The sequence below is a fragment of the Euprymna scolopes genome, chromosome 32, assembly GCF_053919585.1.
Source record: "Euprymna scolopes isolate OS-2025 chromosome 32, ASM5391958v1, whole genome shotgun sequence".
Lineage (NCBI taxonomy): Eukaryota > Metazoa > Mollusca > Cephalopoda > Sepiida > Sepiolidae > Euprymna > Euprymna scolopes.
The window spans coordinates 57,274,828-57,300,347 of NC_136513.1; the positions used below are offsets into that span (position 1 = coordinate 57,274,828).

General features: G+C 34.6%; 1 protein-coding gene across 1 annotated transcript in view; it reads left to right on the top strand.

The window, feature by feature from the left end:
* LOC145256375 (cholecystokinin receptor-like) overlaps positions 1-25,520 on the top strand; it is a 512,917-nt gene that overhangs the window by 359,979 nt on the left and 127,418 nt on the right. The gene's annotated exons all lie outside the window — the stretch shown is intronic.

Genomic DNA, 25,520 nt, shown 5'->3' on the forward strand with positions numbered 1-25,520 from the left:
CCCCCCTCTCTGGCTTTCTTACTCTTTCTATTTTCTCTCTCTGTGTCTCTATAAGAGAATAGAGAGGGAGAGAGGGAGAGAGGGAGAGAGAGAGAGGTGAGTAAACGTGGAGGTAGACACGTTTACCAGAACCAAAGGTCAGCTGACCAAATTACGTATGTGTGACGTGGTTAGCTAGATCTGTGAGATTTGATTTGAGCTTTGAAGAAGACGGACGTTTTCCGTGGTCTCCTCCTCTTAACTGGGGAGGGGGGAGACGAACGCTGACGTGTGTGAAGAAGAGCCCACACAAGAGATTTCACATTACACCTGCTGCAGAACCTCTGGGGAAAGTGAAATAAAATCTATAAAACCATTTCATCGTCTTGGAGTGATAAATCTTCGTCAAACAGGTATCAAGTCTCCCTCCAGGATGAGAAATTGCCAGATGGTTCCACAGCGAGAAGAAACAGAGGTAGGGTCAGAAATTACATGTCACACACACGATTCCCTTTATGATTCCCTTTATGATAATCAAACTCACAACCATTTATATTAGAGACAATCACACGGAATCTTTCTTATGTTATATAGAAAACGTAAAATGTGCCCCTAAATGAAGAACTCTATATAACATATTCAAATGTAACGAAAGCTCAATTTGGTACCCCTCAAGGATAACTCGATGATAAGAATATATAACACGTCCAAGGATGGAATACTGCTGCCATATCTCGGCAGGAGCTGCTAAAAACAGCCTATCCTGCCTTGACAGAGTACAAAATAGACTTCGTGGCTTAGTGGGAGATGCCCTTTTCTGTGCCCTGCAACTTCTCTCCCACAGAAGAGACGTTGCGAGCCTATTCTTGTTTTATCGTTATTCCTATGGCAGGTGCTCGTCTGAACTCCAATCTCTGGTCCCCCCTCGCCAATCTTTTACGAAAAACACCCGTCTAGCCGAATCCACTGTGAAAAATTTCCCCCACTCTTTATCTGTGCCTAAATCAAAACGTAAATTCCATGAACAAGCTTCTTTCTCAGAACTGAACGCCTGTGGAACTCTGTTCCGTCTGCCTGCTTCCCACCTGACTACAAATTGGATGTGTTCAAGTTCAACGTTAACAAATTCCTAATGAGCCGCCCCCTTAAGTAAACACTTCATCAAATCTCCACACTAACGTAATGTACTTGCAATAACCCTTATCCCTGAGTGGCTTCCGGCCCTTGATAAGTGGTGACCACTGTGTAAAAAAAACGAAAAAACTAGTGCATTCGTGAAAATCTTCTATATCTTAAGTTCCTCGCGAATAATTGTTTGTGCAGTTTACACACTCACATAAAACTGTGCACTTATTGTCTTTATAGACATATAACGGACATTATCCGTGAAATTTTTTATTTCACCAATCAACTCTGGTGTTCTGACTATCTTGATCCTTCCATATCTTTCTTCATTCGTCACAGATTCCCTGCCTTCCTTAATACTCTTGTGATACTCAAAAACTGATGCTCGATTCATACAAGATGGTCCAAAAGCAGTCTTAAGCATTCCATGGCTACGAATGGAAACAAAGTTGATATAAAAAAATATATTTTCGCGAAGAGTATCTTTACTTACATCATATTTTGCTTAGGGTAAAATTTTTGAGTATACAAAACCTATCTCTTTACAACGCCCTCTTTTTCATAACCTATCATACTTTCATCAATCACAGTCCATTTTCTGTAGGCTGTTTTGAACCTAGTCAACGATGGGTACTTCTGCTAGTATATATCTATATATATATATATATATAGATAGATAGATAGATAGATATGTGTGTGTTTGTATATATATATATGTGTATGTGTGTGATTTGAATTTGCAGATAATGCATTTTTCCATTTATATTTTTCTTGCAATTTATATATATATATATATATATATATATATATATATAGTAAGTTATAATTATTTTTAAAATTTAATTATCCACTGACACGTGTTTCGTCGTCCACGACTCATCAGAGTGGCTGAATCTAGCGAGATTCGAAATCGGCACCTAGTGATAAGAAGCCTAAACCTCTACCACGTGGCTAACCTCGCCGGACTACTAAATGTATCATCCACTCTATGACTTTTGTTTTCATCCACTCTATGACTTTTCAAGTGGTGATTACTTTTATGCGCATAAGCCTGAAGAGTCCTAGAGTGGATGAAACGCGGAATATTCAGTGTAGCTTAATCGCCATATATATTTTATAACTTATTAACTAGCTCTACCTACGTATTGAGCACTTTTGAAGTAAATACTTAAAGTTTACGTTAAATTCGTACTTTCGCATATCAATTTATGTGAGTAAATGAAGTAGTTATATATATATATATATATATATATATATATATATATATATATATATATATATATATATATATATACATGCATTACCTGCAAATGCAAAAGACAAATCAAAAACATAATTGGTTGGCTAATGTTTCGCACCTTTTCAAATAACTTTTCAAAGTAACAAAAAAAAAAAGTGTTGATTACTTTTATGCAGAAGACATGTTTGTTTTTAAAGAAAGACATTGAGCAAAAGGAACATAACAGTAATATTTAAGGAAATTGAAACCGAGGCTATAATTAGTGATTGTGTAGAGAGGAGTAAGTTCAAATGTGAGAAAAGACCGATGAAATTGGTGACGATGACTACTGATTGGTTGACCTTTTGTAGATTTTTGTGATAAATTGACTGGAGCAGAAAGATGGAAGAGGTAAATGAAAGAACGAATAGTTGTAAATTTGAGAATGAAAGAAATGTATGACTTTATTGCGCTTTTTATATTACACTCCATCTATATCCTAATATATCTCCATCATCTCTCTTTTCCACTCTCTCGATATATCTCCCTCTTTCTCTCTTTTTATCTCTTTCAATATATCTCCCTATTTCTCTTTCTTTCTCTCTCAATATATCTCTCAATATATGTCCTTGATTCTCTCTCTCAGCATTTCTCAATATATTTATATATATATATATATATATATATATATATATATATATATCTGTCCCCAAATCTAAATTACTAATCTCCCCGTCTCTCTCTCTCTCTCTCTCTCTCTCTCTCTTTCATTTTATATATATATATATCTCTTATACTTACAATCACCATCAGTCTATCACTTTTTCTTTCACACACGTTATTTTACTCTATTAAATCATATATATACACACTTCCCCCCTCTCTCTCTCACACACACACACTCTCTCTCTCTCTTTTGTTTCTCTTTCTTTCTTCTTTCATTTATTCTTTCTCTCTCACATTTTTCTCCACTGTCCTCAATTTATGTATATCTTCTTCGCCTCTCTCTATTTCTCTCTTTCTCTCTCTCTCTCACTCACTCACCGTCAAACAATTTAGGCAATTCCCACTATTCCCCCTCCTTTTCATTTATGTTTATATTCTCGATCTTCCTCTCTCTCTCCCTCCATCTTTCTCTCTCTCCTTCTGTTTTTCTCCGTTTCTATTTTTTGTCTTTTCTTTGATGAACATTAAAAACATTAAAAATAAAAACTCATCGTAGTTGAATTTCCATTCGTTTAAATAAATATATATATATAAAACGAACTCCGTTCTCTGCAGCAAAAAAGATAGTTCGGCCTAAAAATAGATATTTTCCGGTTGAAAAAGAGGAAAACCAAGAATAGCTTAAAAAAAAAAGTGAAATGTTGAAAAAACAAAACGTGGTTTGCGCCGAAGATTTCTATTGAACCGACGGGCTCCCAAATGCACAAATAGAGTACCGTCTTATAACATCTTGAAGATGGCAACAGAAATATTCTAGAAACAAGAAAAATAAGAATAGTGTTTACCTATATATGATGGACGATCCTGTCAATTTCGACATATGAGCTCCCACAGAGTTGTTTCCGAACAACTAAGTTATTTGGAAATCCACACAGATAATTAGTTTATACTGGTGATGGCTTTGTGCAGAACCAACTACACTTTTTCGCACAGCTGCTAATCTCAGTCGGTGCAATGGTTGCCACAAGACAGAGAACACATTAGACCTCGGTTTTTTTTTACATCTGGATGTTCCATCTCTTCTCCTAGATGCATGTCTTAACGAAGACTGAGGGTGCATCTCTTCCAGTGGATTAAACGCGCTCTCCATATACCAATCTGGAAATATCTACCTCTCATGCGGTACATACAGCGCCTAACATTCTCAAATATTCAGCAATATTATACTGACAAGACTCACCGTTGTTTAACTTCGGTGATCTGTCGAGAATCTTTGTATTTCATCGTAGTTATGCCGTATATATATATATATATATATATATATATATATATATATATATATATATATATATATATGGTAAACTTCAAACTAATATAAATAACAGTATATATATATAGAAAATTTAATCCCAACCGAATTTAAAAAGCTCAATACGCAATAGAGAGTAGAGCTTATATATATATATATATATATATATATATATATATATATAAGACGCATAAAAACTTTAACATTAAGACTCGAATTTTAAAGTAACCTACCTCCTCCCACTCCCACATATTCCCCTTCCCCTCCATGTTTCCCTATACCCTCAGCCACACCAGAAATGAACTTCCCAGACCCTCCCCACAAGTTCCTTAAACCCCAAAACTAATACATTACCGACATACAAAGCGCCCCCTCCTACCTTCCCCCCTTGTTCCCTTCTTCTCTTTCTTCCGCCCTCCTCGCACCCCCCTGACCTCATTCACTCTTTCACTCTTCATCCCAAAATAGCGAACATTTCTGTAAAAGTCTGAGGAAGCTACAGGCGGCCAAAAAAAACGGCCGAGTAGATGAAACAATAATGTAACTTAATAGAAAGATACGGTAATAAAAAATAAAACGTATATATACATATATGTGTGTGTGTGTGTGTGTGTGTGTGTGTGTGTGTGTGTGTGTGTGTGTGTGTGTGTGTGTGTGTGTGTGTGTGTGTGTGTATATATATGTGTGTGTGTGTGTTTTACTATTATTTGAAAAATATTATAGTTATAAAATCCCTTTAAAAATTAAAGTTGAGCCCTCTTTAGAGAATGCATTAATTAGCGCGAATGCATTATTTCGACTTTCAGTCGTTGAATAACTTCTGATTGCTTGCTTGCCGATATGGTATTTGTAGGCATTTAATTACCCTCAATTATTGGGTTAATTACCGGTGGCCTTAAAGTGAAGATGCTAGCTTACGAAGTCAAGTGTGGTTTTGTGATTGGGTTCAGATCCACCGATCAACGGTAATTATCACTCCCTACATTGAGGATTGCGGAAGTATGAACACTTGTTTCTGTAAAAATAAATATAATGGTTTAAGATTTATTTGAAAATATCATAGCTATATATATATATATATATATATATATATATATATATATAGAGAGAGAGAGAGAGAGAGAGAGAGAGAGAGAGAGAAAGAAAGAGAGAGATGGGGGAGGGAGAGAGACAGACAGACAGACAGACAGACAAACTGATAGAGAAAGAAATAAAAAGGAACAAACCGAGTTATGTGTTCATCAACGTTTCGTCTTTATTTCGAGATTTCTGGATGAAGGAAATTAAAAAAAAAAATTTTAAACAGCAGTACAAATATTTGAATTTTTTCTTGTGAAAAGTATGACGCTGTTCCATTTCAGAAACGGAAAAAGACGTTGGAAATTCAAAAAAGGGGAGCTTGCGTTGTTAAAGCGAGGGAGATATTTAATAACATCATATAGCTGTTAATATATATTTTTTTAATATGACGCAGTTAATATTCTTTCTGGAAAAAATATGTCCGTTAAAATTCAAATATAGGTGTGTAACTAAAATGAAAATAGTGTGTTTTTGTTATGTAATTTATTGATTGAGATTATATGTATTAATTATTAAAGAAGGTGTTTTTATCGCGTGAGAGGGTTAACCTGTGTCTACAATTAAATTATGTTCTTTTAATAGAAGTTCAGTTACTAATGGCGGTTCATTATAGAAACGCCCACGTTGTTTAATTGCGGTTGAATTTGCGATAAGCCTTGATTCAAGAAGTCTCTAGTGCGGTTTATTTGAAATAAATTTAATTAATTTTGTTTGTTGGAAGTCAAAGATATTATTATGCTGCAATGAATGAGAGAATACTGCTCTTAGAGAATTTCTATTTCTTATATCGTTTTTATGTTCATTGGGCTTTTTTTCTAAATGACGCTGTCACCAATCTATCTATGATAGCAATTTTGGCAAGAAACAGTGTATATGCCTGCGTTAGAAATTAGTTTGTTTTGGAGATTTTACTTTTAATAGTTGTCTTATAGTTTGTGATGTGGTTTGTATGATTGGAATTCTTGGTTTGTTTAGTGTGTTGCAATTTTTTTTTTTTTTTTTTACATGGAGTTCACCACTTATCAAGGCCCAATGGCCACTTAGGCATAAGGGTTATTGTGTGTACAGTAACCAAAGGGATAGTGTAGCAATAGTATTGGAGAAATTGTGAGGTGTCATTACTTAGGGGGCCGTTCATCAGGAATTTGTTTGTGTTGGATTTGAAGACATCCAGGTGTAAGTCGGGAGGGAAACAGGCAAGCGGAACAGAGTTCCACAGGCGTGCAGTTCTAAGAAAGAAGGTTTGTTCATGGTATCTACGTTTTGATTTAGGCACAGATAGGGAGTGGGGAAAATTATTGACGGTGGTTTCAGCTAGTCGGGTGTTTTTTGAAAAAGATTGGCGAGGGGGAACCAGAGAATGGAGCTCAGACGAGCACCTACCATGGAAATAACGATAGAAAAATGACAGGCTCGCTACGTCTCTTCTGTGGGAAAGAGTTTGCAGGGTAGAGAAAAGGGCATCATCTACCAAGCCACGGAGTCTATTTTGTACTCTGTCAAGGCAAGATAGGCTGTTTTTAGCAGCCCCCGCCCAGATGTGGCAGCAGTACTCCATCTTTGGACGTACTTGGCTCTTATATAGATAGAGAATTGCATCATTAGTGAGATATCTTCTGGAGCGGTAGAAGGATCCCACCATTTTCCCAGAAACCTTGGCCACAGACTTGATGTATGTGTTCCATTTAATATCAAGTGTAAAGGTCAAACTCAGGAGCTTATCAAAGCCTGGGGCCTCTCTTAGACGAGAGCCATCCATTTCAATTGATGCCAGATGGGGATCAGAGCGTTTATGATGTAGAGATAGGAGCTTGGTCTTAGATGCATTAAAGGTAACCAGTCACATCTTTCCCCACTGTACCACGCGCTCAAGATCAGAGGAGAGTGAATCAGAGAGAACATCATCATTTACAGCCTTTGATGTGTTGCCATAGATGGTCGTGTCATCAGCATAGATGTCAACGAAAGATTTTAGTGTATGTTTTGGGAGATCATTGATGTAGATCAGGAAGAGAGTTGGGCCCAGTATGGACTCCTGAGAGACTCCAGCATTATTACTGTGGGCCTGATGTGTGTAGGTAAAAGAAAATGTCTGACTATAAGAGAAGTGTCTGGTGTATATGATTTTTGTTTATTTATCCTGGAAAATATTTGTGTGGCTTTTCGCTTAGTATTTAATATGAAATATGTGGGATATTGCAAGGCTTTCAAAGTATTTGTGAGGTATTTGAATTCTTCGTCCAAATATTCTGGACTGCAAATTTCTGAATCCACATAGGAAGAAACTTGTTTTTATTTTGTTACGATGGTGTGAGTAGAAATGTATGCAATCATTTTTGTGTGAAAATAAATTGTGTGAAAATAAATTAAATTTAATATAAATTAATCAAAAATAAATTATATAAATCAACTATAAATAATATTTATACACAGATAATCCAAACAATTCTATGGCAATAAACAAGTAATTACATGGAGCTAATTATTAAAATAGATTTTCTTTAACGAAATGCAAATGATGTTACTTCGCGAATGTAGATTTCCTTTAATAAATAGTATATTGAGAGAATTAATAGATGAATAACAGTGTATAAAAGTCTGTTTATAGTATGAAAATTAATTTGTGAAACGGTGTAACTATTGTATATTTTAATCAAGTAGGGAACAAACAAACAAGAAGACTTAATTATAATAGAATAAAATATGCTAGAACGAATACAAATAAATGTGATTCCTCCCAGAAAATGACATACTAAGATTAAAATCAAGAGATTATTCTATTGAATATTCCGTTTAGAATTTTATTTCAAATTTTATAGAAATCCAATAACTTCTTTGATTCTCGAAAATTTTTGAGATTCAGTTCTGATTGCATGACTATGTTCCTATGTTTGAAAAGGGAATAAACATTTAAAACAAAAACTTCTTCAGTTTTTATAGGCAGCCGTCAAATTTTGTCGTGTTCCTAAGAAAATATCATTGCTTTTCATGTATCTGTGGTATTAAAGTACACCAAATTGTAACAAGAAATCTGTTAATATAGTATTATGTGTGTGTGTGTGCGCGCGCGAGTATGTTTTACTGTGACGGTTGCACATCTAAGAATTGTTTTTTCTTTTTATTTGTTTAATGTGTTACTGAATGAATAAAACAAAAACATTAATGGAGAGGGAAACGAAAACAAATATGATGGAAACCATTTACCCATTGATATTTTGTCTCCGTCGCCTCTCTTAAGAAAGACGGGAACATAGAGTGAAAGCTATATAGAGATAAGCTGATCAAAAGTGACTTCAAAATACCCTTAGTAGTAGTAGTAGTAGTAGTAGTAGTAGTAGTAGTAGTAGTAGTAGTAGTAGTAGTAGTAGTAGTAGTAGTTAGGCTAGTTGTCGGCATAGCAACCCATTTTCCGGTTATTTAGTGCCGGAACACAATAAATGATGCATTACGTTCTCCTATGTCTATGTTTTGGGGAGATTAAATATCTACGAATATATAATATTCATATATTTATTAATAATAATATAATAATTTTGGTCTTGTAGCGCGATGATCGTAGCAGTGGTTAGCTACGGTAAAAACAAAATGACTTATCGGTGTTCGTGTGATAAAGTCAGAGCTACATAACTAAGCGTTGCTTGTTGATCGTTGTCTAATTATATCGTCCACTTTGTCCGACGCCGTGTCCGTGACTCTCGGACTCTCTCAACGATCTCCCGAACCGAACTCTAACTGACTAGTTGTCTGTTCAGTACCCTATGTATATTTACTCTGGACCGGAAATTCTAAATATCCAGTCTTTCACTCAGTAACCCCTATTCGCATATCGGAACTAGCCACATCCGGGTTTTGTTTTAGCTAATTGCTACCCGATCATCCAGAAACTAACACCCGTTAAGGCGCCACCCCACCTAGAGAGTTTAATAGATTAGCTGCTTCCCCTATCGCGGTTCATTTATTTTACTTCCTTGCCATTTCTTGGCGCTCTCGATTCCGTGGGGAAAGCCATATTATCATATCGTATTTTTCGATTAACCATCGACTTTTTTTTCATATTGACATTTAAATATCTAAACTTTTGGGAAGGTTATTTATATTTATGCACATTTACACTCCCAGGCAACGTCGGTTAGATAAGCTAGTATGAAATCTTGAAAATATTTTATTTATGAATAAGACAGGGCGTCACAAAAGAAGCTGATGGTTAAAAACAATTCATAAGTTTCTTAATTTTTTATATTTTTCTTTTATTTTTTTAGATCATCCAAGGTCATCATGAGTCGTTACACTACTTATGAGTAGATATTTATCGTAGAGTCGTATTTTTTGTTGAATGAGTAAATATCAGAAACTCAAAGAGAATTTCGACGAAACTTCAACACAAGAAATACTCCTAATGCAATAAAACCAGCCACAATAAATGCCCTTAAAAACAATATAGAGGAGGAAAGTAGGACCATAAGCCCTGAAATATTAAGTGATGTGCTGGACAATGCCCTGCAGAGAGCACAAGAGTGTGAAAATGAAAATGGTGGACATTTGAGTAATATCATTTTTCATAACTAAAATTAGACCTTGTGAAAAACATATCCTAAATTAAGTTGTGTAAATAAAATTAAAATAAGTAGACTATGATATTTTACTATATCTCAAAAATCACGGAGAGGCTCATCTACATACCTATGAAAACTGGTAAGCAGAACTTAAATATTGAGGAAGTTAATCAAATTTAAAATCTGTCCGCTTCTTTCGGGACACCATGTACTTTTATTTCAGTTGTTGCTGATGATGATGATTGATGCTAACGTTGGGTTGAATTTATAATAAACTAGCATGGGTGCCCGGTGTTGCCCGGGTGTTTGGAGGTGTATGCTGAGCAAAAAAACGGTCAATTTGTTAACTTTCACCCCTATTATGACCCCTTAACATTTGTTTTGGGCTCAAATCGAGTTATTAAGTTAGATCCATGTCCAAGAAATCTATATCTAAAATTTCAAGTGTTCAGACCCACAATTGTCGGAGGAGTTTTGTATTCTCAAAGGCCAAATCGTTGAACTTTTACCTCTTAACAGCAAAATTTCAGGTTCAACCCCGATCACATAGATTTTCCCAAATCTCAGTACCCTGTATATCAAATTTCGAGTCTGTATACCAAAAATTGACAGAGTTATTGCGTAGGGAAATGTACACAGACAGACACACAGACAGACACATAGACATTAAATTTATAGAGATATAGATAGATAGACTAATAGATTAAACAAAAATATATACGTATACATAAATATATATAGAAACAATTTTTTGTTTACTGTAAATATTTTACGCAAATATTATGCAAGTATAAATCATATAGAATATCTGCATGAATATAATTACACGTAATAGTTAGCTAAAGATGATCATCCCATCAGAAAACCAAAAACAAATAGGGAATTAATTAAAAAGAATGTTTAAAAGAATATGTAAATTAGCTAGATCTTTTGCTAGTGAATGCATTTCCACAACCCATATATAAGAAAACTGTATTTTCTTTTTAAATAAATAGAAAAGAGTGTTTTTAATATGAATATCAATGCACATAAAAGAAAACCGAATCTATAGGAGTATAGAAGATTACTTCCTTTGGTTTTACAAAACAAAAAGAAAGAAAATAAAGAAATGGAGAAAAGAAGAGATTAACTGATAAATAGCGAAAAAAGGAAGAAAAAATAATGGACACGGAAGAAAGTAAAAAAAAATAGGAAGAATGAAAGGAGAACTAAAACGAAATAAAGAAAGGAAAAGAGGAAAAAAGAACAAAGAAAAAAGCAAATAAAAAGTAATAACAAACGAAAGAATGAATTTATTAAAAAAAGAAAAAAATGATAAGGTAGAGAGGAACATGGCAAAAACAAAAAGTATTGAAAAAAGAATAAATTAGACAACACAAGAAAGAAACAAATAAAACGAAGGACCTAAACAAACGAACACAAAAAAAAAGAAAAAGGATGCAAAACAAAGAAAGAGTAAGATAATAAAAGAAAAAGAAAATGAAACAAAATATATGAGAAAAAGAGGAATAAATTAAATATTGAAATAAGGAGAAAGGAGGAATGGTAACTAACAAAAGAAGAAATAAAAGAAACGAAAGAAAGAATAACAACGAATAAAGGAAAAGAACGAAAGAAAGGTGGATAAACAAGAAGGAAAACGACTAAAAACAAAGAAAAAAATAAGATATTAAAAGAAAAAAGAAAACAAAAAGAAAAAATAATTGAAAAGGGGAAGAATGAATTAATAATAAAAATAAAAACGGGAAAAAATGTTAATGGTCGAAAGGAATGAAAGAAGAAAGAAAAACGAAATAAATGAACCAATAAAAGAAAAAAGAACGAAAGAAAATCACATGAGAAAGAAAATGAACAAATTCAAAAGTAAACAAATAAAAAGAAAGAAGGACATTAATAATGAAAATACAAAACTGACAAAAAGATCGATACATCAACTTATCAATTTTCAATTCCAAGCACATTTACGAAAAGAACTAATAATTTACAAAGATTCTTAAAATCAAATCTCTGAAATGCTAGCCGAAATTCTCAACATTTTCTTCATTGAATTCAATTGGCAGAAATTGGATTCTAAATTTTACTCTGAAGCAAAAACTAGGACGAGGGGGAGAAGGAGAAAAACTATATTTTATTGGCGTCTTTTAAGATAAACGCATATGTTTTGTTATACAATTTATATTCGTCAGTTTATTAATGTTCGTGTTTGCCTTTGTAATTATCGCCTAAAGTTTTGTTTATTTGGACGGAGGTTTAACAAATGGGCTTAGTGCAAAGATAATTGGCGCAGCAAAAAGCAAAATAGATTTTAAAAGGCGTAATAAATAGAGAGACACATACATACATAGAGAAATATTATTTTATTTATGCACATTATTAAGAAATATAATAATTTATGTACCGTGCGTAGGCTGTGGAAAGTTAGGTGGGCTCCCTTTATCGTGCTAGAAAACTACTTACATCTGAGAGTATCATGTACCTCTAAATTCGCTCATGCGTGGAGTATTACTGCCACATCTGGGCTGGCTCATATACCACTAGTCTCCCCCTCTGTGATAGGGCCCAAAATAAGTATCTAATCTAATAGGTCCTGCTTTGTCAACTTAGCTTCAACCCCTGTCCCATCGCCGCAATGTTCATTCCCTGTGCCTGTTTGACAAGTATTTTAATGGAATGTGCACTGGCGCGCTTGTGCCTCTTGACATACATATTCCCGACAAATCCGCTTAGCAACAAAATCACACCCCTTCATTGATGAGGTCTCTAAATGCCAGAAAGCTTTCTACTCTAATAGCTTCTTTCCTCGAACAGCTAGACCTTGGAATTTCCTTACTGCTACCTGCTTCTCTGACTTTACTGATATGCAGAAGTTTAATTGTAACGTAAACCAACATCTTGTTAATCTTTCTTAGGAATGGTCCCAATTAGTAGCCCCTTACTATAAGTAGCGATGTGCCTTGTTGTGGTGAAGATGAGTAATAAAAAAGCAGTCTTTCATGGCTGAGTAGAGCTAGGTAGTAAGTTATTAAAATATATGCCAATTAAGTTACACAGAATATTACGCGTTTCATTCTCGTAGAGAATATTCACGTTAAAATGCATGAAATTCGAGTTTTTTTTTTATTACATTTTCACCCCAAACAAGGCAAATTGCCACTTTGGTGTAGGGTGCTACTATCAGGGTCAACAACTACTGGGGTAATATGTAGGGATTTGGGCAGCAAGGTGTCGGTTCACGTTACACTTGAACTTCTGCACGTCAGTACTGTTGGGGAAGCAGGGATCTGGAATGGAATTCCAGAGTCTAGCGGTTCTGGGGAAGAAACTATTGGAGTAAAAAGATCTTTTACATCTAGGGATCTCTACAGTGTGGGGGTGGGATTTAGCAGCCTGTCGGGTTTGTCGAGGGTGCACACGTCGTGGGGGCACAAGTGATTGCAGTTCGTCAGAGCATTCACCACTAAAATACTTGTAGAAAAGGCAGAGGGATGCAACATTTCGTCGATGGGACAGAGGCTGAAGCTTATATGCCAGTTCAGGGCCTATCAGGTTTGCGAATCTCTTTTGAACCTTGTCAAGGAGCGAGAGACTAGTAGCAGATGCACCAGCCCAGATGTGGTAGCAATACTCCATACATGGGCGAATGGTGGCCTTATAGAGGTACAGGATACTTTCGGGTGTTAGTAGTTTTCTAGCACGGTAGGGAGAGCCCACCATGGTGTTTTTATATATACACGTGGTTTTGAGTTTAATTAGCAAATCAATTAGATTAATCAAAGAAACAATAAAAATAACACTAAGAAGAACAAAAATGCAACCACTAGAAATAGTAATAACCCAAACCCTCACATCAGGCTAAGTATGAGTTAATACCGGTGTATCAACTAAAATGTTTTTTGCTAAATTTGGTGCCGGTCCTTAGTAAGCGATGATTTTAGTAATATAATGATTTTACGAGGATAAATTTTTTTCTATTTTTTTTAATATCGTTAATGAAAATATCTATCCGGATTAAATGTGAAATAGATAAAATCGATTGAAAATACAATTAAAATCAGATGTTTATATTGAAACAGAATTACATATAGTAGTTATGTTAAGTCAGATGTAATGCATGCGAGTTAATTTGACATTTCTGAATTTTTTATATGGGGATTAGTTATTCGTATTATTTGGATTCATCAGATGATTGTTTTCATCTTGAGAGTGATCGTTACAGCGTTTTGGTCGATGTAACCTCCGACCTTCTTCAGATGTATGTTGTCGGAGTCGGAAATGTTTCTGTCAAATTCGGGGATTTCTACAAAATTTCGAACGAGACCCTTTATATACGTCACGGGGATAGCATGTTCTTGTTCCGTCAGTCTTTACTGGATATAGTGTACTAAGTAATTTACAATTGTATTTTTCGGTCGCCCACACTGAGAATTGAAGCTTTAACCTTCAGTGCCGCAGTGGTTAGAATACTTGGAAAAATCAATTGTAAAAGTGATATTTTCCTGGAAAAGATTCAATTCTCAATGTGGGCGACCGAAAAATACAATTGCGAATCATAGGACCTCTACTCAGTCATAGCTGAGGGAACAATCAGACTTTGTACTCTTCTTTCACTGGCCCCATCTTTTCCTCCGACGTGAACCTGTTGGACTACTTCGTGCTGTCATATGTCAAGAATATCACCAACATGACCGCCTACAATAGCAAAGCTATCCTGATCGCCTCCATCCTCCGAGTATTCGCCGAGGTTCCGCCAAAGCTTGAGGAAAAGGGAAGCTCCTAGTTCCGGACCAGTATTTAGGCGGTGATTGTCGCTGAAAGCGGCTACATTAAATAAATGTCAGCTCTACTACATAATCAAGTTACCTGAATTAATTGTTTAAATAAAAGATTTAAAATAAAGCTGTAGTGTTGTTTTCTTCATGACGACAATTTTATCGTTCCACCCTGTAGGTAGAAATTGTAAGGAAGAAATAAAAAGATAGGTAAATGAAAGAGCTAAGAAAGAGACACAGAAGACTCCACCCTGTAATAACGAGAAATGTCCGTATTATTGGGATTCTTCGGACTACTGTTCTTATCTAGAGTGTCATTTTCACAACATTTTGGTCGATGTAATATGATGAGGTTTATCTTGGCGAACTCAGGATTGATTCTGTCGAATTCGTGAATATGGAGGGAATTTCTCTAGATGAGAACAGTAGTCCGAAGAATCTAAATAATACGAATAAATAATCATCATTTCAAAAATTCAGAAACATAAAGAGAAATGTATAGTTATTTACATATATATATACATATATATTGTTGTGTCGTAGAACAACAGTGAAAATAAGAACAATCAAGTCGAGGTTCGGTTAAGGAACAAGTGTATTAACAAAAATGTACAAAGATAGGAAAGCGTGTATATCTGCTGGGCACTCGGCTAGCAGTTGAAGTGCAGTCGCATCTCTCTTACCGGTGTTGGAATTACTAGCGCTATTTATAATGCTAATCGGTGTAAATTCCTCTGTTTAAGGAATGCCGGTATAACATATGTACAATAAGTTTTTTCTTTTTTTTTTTTGTTTTGGAAAATGAAATCCAGCAGAGTACGTAATTATAAGGAAAATCCAAAAATAAGAGCGTATTATTTCTATTTTGTTTACCGAAAGATTTAAATGAGATAAGTCACTGGTACTGCACACACACACACACACACACACACACACACACACATATATATATATATATATATATATATACCCTCGTCACACAAAAGTTAGCAAGTAAAGCATTGCCGAACAAATCTATTTTAAATATCCAGGGAAATTGAGAAAATAAATATGAGTCAGATAGCACCCACGCATTCAATCTCTTTCCATAATGAGGCGTTTTTTCTTTTTGCTTTTTGCTTTCTATATTCCGATTTTTATGTTTTTAACTTTACTGTTTGAGACGTTTTCTGCCTCACTTATTTCTTTTCTTTATCTTCACTGATTCGCACGTTCGTCCACATTAATATAAGGTGGAACGATAAAAGATAAAATTGTTGCCTTGAAAAGACATGATTCCATTTCGGTTTGATGAAAACTGATTTTCTTGTTTTGTTTTTGTTTTTGTTTTTTGTTTTGTTTTGTTTTTTTGTTTTTTGTTTTTTGTTTTTGTTTTTTGCAAACCATCTACTAGTTGGCCAGCTGAGTACAAATCCCAAGAGCGATAGGAGCCATCTATTGAAAGTGACACAATGTTTATCGAGCGAGAACGGAGATGCGCTGTTGTACGACTAATGCTCTCTACTGATCCAAGTTATGACAACAGGACTATTGCTAGCACCCTCAAAATGCATCGATGGATTGCCACGAATAACAGAAACATGCCCAGGGCGATGAAAACAATGTTTCCGACCACGGTTATGGCCTTTGGTGTTACAAGTGAGGGCTACATCATGCCACCTCACATCTTCGAAATCGGCTTGAAAGTCAACACCAAAGTGTACTTGGACGTGCTGAAGAGTCTAGGGACCCCTGGTGCGATCAGGTGGCCGATGGCAAACAATGGGTGTGGTAGCAGGACTCGGCGCCGTCCACAAAGAAACTCAGACTTGGTTTCAAAAGAGTAGTACGACTTTGCACCCTTCTCTAACTGCCCTCTCCTCCCCCGACCTGAACCCGCTGGACTACTTCATTTCGTCATACGCTTACGAGAAAATTACCAACATCACCCTTTACAACATGAAAGCCAGCCTAATCGCCGCTATCCGTTGAGTATTCGCCGAACTCCCGCCGGCGTTTGTGGAAAAGATATGCTCCCAGTTCCGGACCAGTATTGGGGTGGTGATATTGAGACTGAAGGCGGCTACATTAAATAAATGTCAGCTCTACTACAGAATCAAATTACCTGAATTGATTTTTCGATAAAAGTTTTAAAATAAAGATATAGCATTGTTTTCTTTAGGGCAACACTTTTATCGTTCCTCCCTGTACTACTTCTAATACCGACGAAGAATATTTTGGACGAAAGCTGTGTACTCGTAAGTATATACAGGTCCACAAAATTATTGAGTTCCGGAATAATTTATGAGCACTTTTTACACTTTTCCATTAAGTAGAGCTATTTGTGCATATTTTTGCTTTTATTATCCATCTGCTCATGATTGTTTAATGTGTTTTTTGTGAAGTTGATTTAATCTCGCTTCATCGAACTCAGTTGGACGACCGGTGTGATTCCGTCCGTTGTAATTTTTAAAAAAAAGTTCTCCTTCGGCGTCTTCTACACCGCGATTGAATCGTGTTAAAAATGTTCAGTTGCGTCCGCTTAACAGAGAGAACAGAGCGGAAAGAAAGGCAAGAAAAAGAAAAGTATAGAAAACAAATTAAAAAGAAATCGGAAAGAGAAAAGGGCGAAAAGAACCGAAACAGAAAAGGAAAACGGAAAATTGAATTGAAAAGAACTAAAACGGGGGTAAAACATAAAGAAACAAAACCAAATATAGAAAAAAAAAGGACATAAAAGTAAAAATAAGTAAAACAAAAAAAGGAAAAAGGAAATGAGCAAAAGAAAATCACATAAAAGGAAAGAGGAATGAAAAAGAACTTAAAAGTAAAGTGATGTAATGGAATAACCTTACATCCCTTCATAGATAAAATGAACTATACCCTCTCACGTGACTGAGAGAGAGAAGGGAAACGACAGGAAGAGAATAAGAAAATATGTCGAGCAACTCTTATGTCACATGTATTCCCTTGTAAATAAACACCTTTGTCTTTCACCCATAACCCCGTGTTTCTTACTGTATTCTTATTTAAAGTAAGCATATAAAAAATGGCGACAGGATTCGAACTCACAACAAAGAATCTTTAAGCCAAAAACATATTGAAAAACGAAGGGAAAAAAGACCGCACGTATAAATTCAACTACTGAAAAAAAAAGCTTTGACACACAAAAAGTAGGTTATTTTTTTTTAATTCAGTCTGTTACGGTCCTACTGAAAAAAAGAGAAATTAGCATTTCACGAAGCATTGACAAGAACAATATTTGAAAGTGTCCATTTCAAACTTCTTTTGCTTCATAAGAAGAAAAAAAATACGGTGGAAAAGAACGCGTGTAGGCGGTGTTTCAGTGTCAATTTCGTGTGTGTTGCAAAATCCGTGTCTATAAAAGAATTTTTTTTTTGTGGTTAAGAAAAACTATTCAGTGAATTTATTTAATACTTTGTGCGGGTACTTTTAACCTTTTTTTATCACTGTGTTAAAAAATTCTTCAATATGGAACAATTAACCGAGTTTACAAAAACGATACAATTAGCACTGGCAGCTCAGCAAAGTCAGATGGAATTTTTACAAAAAGAACAGTTAAAACAAAATGAAGTATTAAAAACAATATTAATGAAACAAGAAGAAAAAAGGATTGTCGGTTCACTTCAGAAGGAATTGCAAATTCGCTGACAGAATGTTTATATGAACCAACTAATGGCTTAACGTTTCCAGCATATTATCGTAGATACGAAAATATTTTTTCCAAACGATGTCAGGTCTGGTCTGATGAAGAAAAATTATTTTACTCTTAAAAAAACTAGGTTTCCATGAAAATACCAAGTATACCAATTTTATACTCCAAGGAAGCCCGAAGATATTTCTTTTAAAGAGACTATAGAAAGTTTATCGAACATTTTCGGGAAACGGGATAGCTTATTTTATACTCGTTATATGTGTTTAAATATTTTGAAACAAGATGATGAAGACTTTATCGCCTATGCTGGGAGGTGTAAATGCCATATGCGAGTTATTTAAGTTGAAAGACCTAAAAGAGGACATGTTTAAATGATTTATATTTGTGCAAGGGTTCACATCCTCGAGGGATTTAGAGATTCGTTCTAGGATATTATCCATTATGAACCAAGGCATAGAAGTGTAACGAGTGCTCAATACCAAAGTAGAGCAGGGTATACACTTTATTTATTTTTAAATAAGGAGTAATATGTTGCTACACGGTCACGAGCATATTTCAGTTAGCCTGCTACTAGTAATTAGAGACATCTTTAGGCGATACAGTTTATACGAAAGAAAAGTTTGCAATCTAATTGCAAACTTTTCGTATAAGCTGTATCGCCTGAAGAGGTTTTTAGTTACTAGTAGCTAGCTAACTGAAACATGTTTGTGACTGTGTAGAAACATATTACTGCTTATGTAAAAAACAATAAATAGTATATATATATATATATATATATATATATATATATATATATATATATATATATATGTGTGTGTGTGTGTGTGTGTGTGTGTGTGTGTGTGTGTTTTTATATTTTTTTATATTTTTTATTTTTATATAAACTTTTTTATATATATTTTATTCCATTAGCAATAATATTTTATAATAATAATTTCTCTTTTATTCCATCAGTAATTACAGTAAATATACTAATTATATACTCCATCAACTTTCCCTAATTATTTACTAATTATAAATCTATTATCATTAACCCTTTCATTTATATAAAAGATCTCATCTTAAATATATTGGACATATCTGTCTACCTTCTTAAGCTTGACGTATCTTTATATTATCTACCACCACTTCAGTGTCTGATAATTAACGGACTTTTTAACCGATGTATCAATAGGTGTATCAGAATTTTTGTAGGAGTTTTTGACACCCCTAACACGAAACTGCGAATAAAATATTTAAAAAATCGTATTTTCTCTTTTATAAGTGGGTTGTTTATTTTTTTATGGATTATACTTCCAAAATAAACTATTAAAGTTGTATAAAAAGTAATAGAAATATTTTTTTAAATAACAGTAATGAAATTAATTGAATTTTAAGAATTAAGTATTTTTCAATTTTTAAACTTTAAAAATCTATCAAAATTTTTCTATTGATTTTATTTTTACGATATTTTCAGGGTCAATGTGAAATGGTATGCTCTTTCCAATAAACTGGTTATAATATTTTAGACAAACGTTTTTTTAATTCACGCCCCCTATTTTGAAATGTCTATTAAAAAGTAAATAATTAATTTATGTTCCAAACTTTATATGTCACAAATTGAAGATAAAAGATCAATAAATAATATATTCTAATTTAAAACGAAAAAAAAACAGTTTTTTGGAAATTTACCTGTAAAGTCCGAAGTTTAAAACCTTTTTTTTAAACCCGTTGTCTGTACTTTTTGTTTGTTTTTTAAATGAAACCTTGATCCTTGCCCCTTTAATTGAAAAGAAATATAAGGGTTTGAATTACATTTTTCGAGTAGTTATAAGCTTGGAAAGGCAGGGGGTCGAATTAATTCACCCCCCACCCCCACCCCCATTTTGAAATGTCTATTAAAAAGTAAATAATTCATTTATGTGCCAAAGTTTTATATATCACAAATTGAAGATAAAAGATCAATAAATAATATAATCTAATTTAAAACGAAAAAAAAACAGTTTTTTGGAAATTTACCTGTAAAGTCCGAAGTTTAAAACCTTTTTTTTTAAATAACACGTTATTTGTATTTTTTCTCTGTTTTTTTTTTATGAAACCTTGGTCCTTGCTCCTTGAATTGAAAAAAAATAGGGTTTGAATTACATTTTTCGAGTAGTTATAAGCTTGGAAAGACAGGGGTTTGAATTATTCAATATTTTTCACAAAGTTTCTGGCACACCTAATGTATCAATGTTTTAGCACGTGCACATTATTTTGTTTTACTACTGTCTCCGATTGGCATCCATCTTAAACACTACTTTTCGTTATTTTTCTCTTTCAGCTCCCCTTTCTAAACCCGGAATATTTCCCTTTCTTTTCTTCCTTTTTAAAAAAAAACAACCTCCTCTTTTATTTTCAATTCATTTTAACTTTAACTTATTTTAAGTCCTTAATCTTTAACTATTATTCCTAACTACACTTATCTATATTTTCCCCCTCCCCTCTTCCTCTCTTTCCTTTTCTCTCCTCTCACTCCTCTCCCTCCTCTCTATATCCAGCACGTCTAATCTTGGTTTTTAATGCTCATTTGTAATTTTTTTTAACTTTTATTTTGGCTTGAATTATCCGAAGAAATCGGCAGGATAATATTACTGCCCTTTCGATAGAAACACTATGTAATGATTTAAGCAAAAACAAAACGAGGGTGAAATATTAAATACATATTTAGCTCTACTAAAGTATTGAGCACTTTTCCCTGTTTTTTTTTACTAAATATACCTCCTAATATATATATATATATATATATATATATATATATATATATATATATATATATATATATATATAAAACCAAAAAAATATTATGAGAAATTTTATTAAATGATTGGAATCAGTTTTATTCTGAGACTTTTTGTCATACATCTTTTTAAAGAATAATATTGGTTATTTTTTTTTTTTTTTTTCACTTCATTTTTCTGGTGGTAATAACCCTTAAAGGTCAGCTTCTTGTGGAGACAGGAGGAATACATCCTATCGGGATATCTATAATATAAATCTCAAACGTCGATTTGTATGTGAATGTATGTATATTTGTATGTCTCGCTAAAACTTTTGTCGGCCGCATCGGATCGGATTTAGACCGGTACCATCTGAAAAAGCCATCTCTCGGCCGTATATGTGAGAATTAGAAAAAAATGTTCAATTATTTTGTATAGAAATAACGTTCTAAACGAATGGAGGGTAAGTGAAATTGTCTCTTTACAAACGACTTTGAAAACTGTGCATGGGCGTCAAGCATTATTATTCAAATTTGTTTAAATAAAAGAATTTCCAACGCTATTTCGCAATTAGCGTTGTGGTCCAGTGGATTAGGAGGTTGCCTCGTAAGCTTTCATTTTGACGTACACAATTTTATAAAACAATTTCCTTATTTCGATTTTTTATCAGAGGTTAAAGTAAACTGAAGTTTAAAATTCTAATCCAATGATGATAAATAAAAAAAAAACAAATAATCTTTCTAGCATTTACATTTTTTACAGTTTTAACATTTAAATAGGGTTAAAAGATTTTTATTTGGCATTTTTTTTTAATTAAAACAAAACATTTTTCTTATTTCGAGGGTAACGTAACGTAGTTTTTTGACATCGTAACTGCTCTTTTTTATTCATTGCCATAACTAATCATTTTTATAACAGTTTTTTTTTTTTTTTTTTTACATTTTCACCCCAAACAAGGCACATTGCCACTTTGGTGTAGGGGGCTACTATCAGGGGCAGCAACTACTGGGGCACTATGTAGGGATTTGGGCAGCAATATGTCGGTTCACGTTGCACTTGAACTTCTGAATGTCAGTCCAGTTAGGGAAGCAGGAACCTGGAATGGAATTCCAGAGTCTAGCGGTTCTGGGGAAGAAACTACTGGAGTAGAAAGATCTTTTACATCTAGGGATCTCTACTGTGTGGGGTGGGATTTAGCTGCCTGTCGCGTTTTTCGCGGGTGTCTACGTCGTGGGGGCACAAGTGTCTGCAGTTCCTCAGAGCATTCACCATTAAAATACTTGTAGAACAAGCAGAGGGATGCAACGTTTCGTCGATGGGACAGAGACTGAAGCTTAGATGCCAGTTCAGGGCCTATCAGATTGGCGACTCTTTTTTTAACCTTGTCTAGGAGCGAGAGACTAGTAGCAGATGCACCAGCCCAAATGTGACAACAATACTCGTTATTACTAGTTATTTCGATACTTTGTTATTTTTAAAACTGAATTATTTTCAGTTTGCTTTCAATGCAACAGATCGTAACGAGAAATCTTTCTAGGCTGGGGCAGTATTAAAGAAGTTTGCTTAAACTGGTAAATAGACATCAAGTAGTGCTCAATATCCAGAGAATATCTTCTTATCTTCGTATCCCTTCTGCCGAAATATCTGGTGGGGAGGTTTTCACGTACTTCTTTTATTTCTGTGCGATTACATTTTCATGTTTTTATCCGTTCTTTTATTTTTGAAATTGTTGTGGGGGTAACGATGGAGTTAGCAGATGTGTCCTAACCGAACTTCATGGACGACTTCTAAACGACTGCGCATGCACCAATCATTATTTTTTAATTCGTTTAAAAAAAAATCGAACGCTATTTCGCAATCAGCGTAGTTGGCCAGTGGATTAGGAGGTTTCCTTGTAAGCTTTAGTTTTTGCGTTCGCGTACACGCCACAATGATGCATCCCTATGCCTGTTTTACAAATACATTAAATTAATGTGCTTTGATGAACTCATAGCACCTGTACCTTCTTGACATACATACTCCCGATTAGTTTGACAAGAAGTAAAATCTCACCCCTTCACTCCTCAGGTCTTTAGGTGGCGGAAGATCTTTTACTCTAATAGATTTTTCCCTCGAACTGCTACACTTTAGAATTCCCTTCTTGTTTTCTGCTTTCCTTAATGTACTAAGACGCAGAAGTTTAAATCTAATGTGAACAGACATCTCGCTACTCAACCCCGCCCCCACATAATCCCCTATTTGATAAGTTCCCAAATAGTAGCCCATTACTCCCAAGCATCAATATGCCTTGTTTGGGTTTTTAAAAAATGAGTAATATACTGCTGGATTTTAACCTTTTAAAAATTCTCTACGATTATAACTATAAAAGCATAAAAATATGGAACAAAATACCTGCTCTATTTCTAGCAGTTTCAGATTGCTATGTAAATTGATATAAAAATTTATACTTGAACGATGTTGGATCATGGGGAGTGCGGGTAATGATTGCGCAGCTCTCATTCAGACGAATATTAATTTGACCAAAGAAGATCAAAATATATGTGTGTGTGTTATATATATATATATATATGTGTGTGTGTGTGTGTGTGTGTGTGTGTGTGTGTGTGTGTGTGTGTGTGTGTGTTAGATAGCATCGATTTTAATCATACTTCACATTATGCTCTCTTTCGAATTGCTTTCTATTGATTCAGGCTCGTCGTGAAGAAATGGTCATTAATTGTCTACATTATGTGTTCTTCCGTATCTGATTTCATAGCTTTTATTAACTGTATATTTGTTCGCGTGAATAACACTTGGGGAATTGGCGTTGTTTTGGCTGCGTAGCGTTGGCACCAGGATATTATGTAATTAGCTTTTATAATGGCAAACAAAATTTCTTCTGCCGTGACTGTTGCCGACACGGGAGAATGAAAACGTTCCGATTATAGCGAATCGGTTAGGAATTGTTTTGTGGAAGAACAAAAGGAAAGGAGATAAAATGATTTATGTTAGTAGAAGTAGAAATCCTTAAGTATATCGGCCAAAATGTTTGGACAAGTTTCATTCTTTACTAAATACAACGTATCCATATTTCTTCTTTGCTTGATGTTTTTAATGCTGTTTCTGAAATTTTTTATGGGGATTGATACTTCTTATTATTTTGTTTATTCGGGCGGCTGTTCTTTTTTTTTTTTTTTTTTTACTCACTTTCACTCCCAACAAGGCACATCGCCAATTGAACGTAAGGGACTATTACTTGGGACCATGTCTAGGGAGGATTAACAAGGTGTTGTTTTACGTTACATTTAAACTAAATTCATACTGTTTTGCTTTTACATTTAAACTAAATTCACACTGATTTGCTTTTGTGAGGTGTTGGATTGATTTATTAAGGTCTCAAAGGTTTTAGCGAAGAGGGAAATGTGACTGATAGGACGATAACTAAGAGAGTTAGTCCTTCCACCAAATTTCTTGTACACTGGTATCACAGGGGCCATCTTCCAGCTATTAGGGAAACAAGATTCCGCAACGCATTTATTGTAGAGCTTGGAAAGTACGGGGGCTAGCTCAGTTGAGCATTTCTTAATTAGTATAGCAGCAATGAGATCAGACCCACACGATTTGGAGGTGTATAAGTTTTTATGAAATCGCAGATATGAGAAAGAAAAGAGTGATTTTCATATTATCAAGTGTGGGTTCCGTCTGCATAAGGATATTTGGGAGGAAGTTTGTTGGCTCTAAGGTGGAGTTGGAGGCGGATCGCCGGGCAAGCTGTTTGTATTCTCGGTTGCCGTTCATGCGACCTGGTTGTTGCTTATCTTGAGGGTTATTTTCACAACGTTCTTCTTCAGATCTATCTTGTTGAACATGGGATTTTCTATCGAATACGGGAATCTACACAGAATTTCGAACGAAACTCTTTATTATATCCACGGAAATAGCATACTCCTGTTCCGTCAACCATGACCGAATTGAAGTCCTGAGGAATTCCAAATTTTATTTTGAGTGTATCCTGCACTGGGGACTGAATGTTTAACCTCTAATTCACCAATGACTCTCTCCGTTACGCTATTTGCAGAATTTGGATTTCTAACCGGTTGTGGCTGATGAAACGAAAGCATGCTAATCCCGTGGATTAAATGGAAGGTTCTGTCAGCAATTCCGTGTAACTTCTCGAGTTCGCCAATATACACTGGAGAAGGTCAGAGGTTACATCGACCGAAACATTATTAGAATAACACTCAAGATGAGAACAGAAGTCCGAATAATCTAAATAATATGAGGTTTATTCTTCATTCGATACAATGTCGTCTATCGGCTCTTCTTTATTTCATGTTCATAATCGTTTGCATCCCCACGACACAAAGTCGGATTTAAATGTGGGAAAAACCAGCTCCCCCAAAAGGGGCAGTCTGGATAGGAACAAAAGTAAAAATTGTCTCAGTCTA